At 42.4% G+C, this 2,144-nt stretch overlaps 1 long non-coding RNA gene across 1 annotated transcript; it reads left to right on the top strand.

Annotated features, from left to right (window-relative positions):
- The first annotated feature begins 913 nt into the window (after positions 1-913).
- Positions 914-1,908, top strand: LOC138658055 (uncharacterized). Its single transcript, XR_011317314.1, has 4 exons — positions 914-1,293; positions 1,395-1,454; positions 1,552-1,611; positions 1,716-1,908. It is a non-coding gene; the product is annotated as an uncharacterized lncRNA (long non-coding RNA).
- The last annotated feature ends 236 nt before the right edge of the window (positions 1,909-2,144 follow it).

Below are 2,144 nucleotides of genomic sequence, written 5' to 3' on the forward strand. Positions count from 1 at the left end.
CCGACTTTTGAGAAGATTTTCAAGAGTTAAAAAGTAGTCTTATACGCCAGAAAAAACAGTACTTCCTCAGTGTTCCGGGCACCGGCTACGCGCCTCAGTAGGATGTTGCCGTTCTCGGGGCACGACTCCTACTGGCTCTCCTTTATGCTTGATCTCGTTTCTCACTGTCCACAATATCCTTCGCTTCGTGTCCTTTCTAAGGATACCGCCGCAAGGTAGTGCAGGCGCGGTTCCGTTTCGTTCTGTTCTGGTCGCTAAATCTCTGCCAGGTTCCCACGCCTGACAGGGACTCCCCTGAAGTCTCCCCCGCAACACCCCCTGCCACGGGATGTTGCCTGGGCAAAACCCAGTCAGCTTCTGTGCTGACTTCCTATCCAACCCCTAGTTTTACCAGTGTGAGGAGTGGCCTAATAAATAAAACCTTTTTCTCTCCCTAGTGGCCGGAGTGTGAAGTGTAATGTGTGCTGGTGATACCTGGTCAGATGAACTCCTTTAGTGCCATCAGACATACCATCACTCCCCTTAGTGGTAGGGCGACGTTACTGCAACGACCAGGTCTCTGGGGCGCTGCATATATATATCCTGTCATAGAAAAATGCGGCAGCACTCACCGATCCTGGAGTGAGGAAAGTCTTTATTGAGACATGTGGTAATGCATCTTCACGGCTCAGGGGATGTGCAGTGACGACAGGAATGCGCAGGGGTCGACAACAGCCATTTTGTGCTGTATCTAGCGCTTCTACAGGTTCATTGATGACCCGTAGACTTTCCTCACTCCAGGATCGGTGAGTGCTGCAGCATTTTTCTATGACAGGATTTGTTACATACCTATGTTCCATGCGAGCACCCGTGATAAGGCTGGGTTCACATTGCGCTAGGTGTGTCCGTCTAACGGACTCGTTTTTAAGTAGTAAAAACGCAATGTAACGCACATACCAACGCGCCCATAGACTTGCATTGTCTAACGCATCGTGACGCATCCCTAAATTGGTATGCGTTTGTCACATAACGTTTTTTTTCTGACGGACCTTCAACGCGGCTTGCAGCGTTCTCGGGTCCGGCCAAGCTAACGCACTACTAACGGAAGCGTTCATTCTGCCATAGAAGGCTATGGCAAACGCAGTCAGACGCAAATCATGAAAAATTTCCAAATAGGACCACACGTTTTAATAGCGTTTGAGGGTGGTCACATGTGTCATGTGACAGGAAATGTGATTTCGGCCATTAAAGGAGGAATATACCACCCACACATTTACTGCACGTGACAGAGTGTTGTAATAGCTCTCCTGAAATGTAAGTACATTTCTATATATATATCTCAGTATACATCATGGGAGTCTGTAATGTCCGTCGGATGTGTGTGTACTAAACATGTATTGCTTTGTTGCACACAGATGTCGGATACAGATGTCAGCAGCAGCAGCAGCGTGTCTGCGATTTTTTCGTCACAGTCGGTAGGCTTGCACTTTAAAAAACCACTATAATGTTGTGTGAAACTCCATTGTATTGAGCTAGGCATAACAATCCCGTTTATTGTTTTATTGTGAATAGGAGTCTTCTGAGCCCGAGGCTGCTAGACCACCCCCCAAAAAACATGCTAAAAGCACAAAGGTACATAGCACACATGTTGAATTTTTCATGCATAAATTTATTGATCCAATGAATACATTATTTAATGTTAATTTTTTTTTTTTTACATTTTACATACACAATAGGTTGTGGCACACGGAGGACACAAAAGAAAGAAGGTCCCTAGCCGTCTGTCGTCGCCACAACTGCCAGTGGTAAATATAAAATTAGAAATATTCTATCCAATATTTATCAACAATCTATCTATTCACTTTCTATCTACTATACCTATAAACTATCTATCAACTATCTATCGCTCCATCTATTTGTCTATCTATATCTATGTATCTATCTATCTATCTATCTATATCTATGTATCTATCTATTTATCTATCTATCAATATCTATGTATCTATATATCTATCTATATCTATCTATATTTATGTATCTATCAATCTATCTATATCTATCCATCTATATTTATGTATCTATCTATGTATCTATCTATCTATCTATCTATCTATCTATCTATCTATCTATCTATCTATATCTATGTATCTATCTATCTATATCTA

Source organism: Ranitomeya imitator, chromosome 1 (genome assembly GCF_032444005.1).
Source record: "Ranitomeya imitator isolate aRanImi1 chromosome 1, aRanImi1.pri, whole genome shotgun sequence".
Taxonomy (NCBI): domain Eukaryota; kingdom Metazoa; phylum Chordata; class Amphibia; order Anura; family Dendrobatidae; genus Ranitomeya; species Ranitomeya imitator.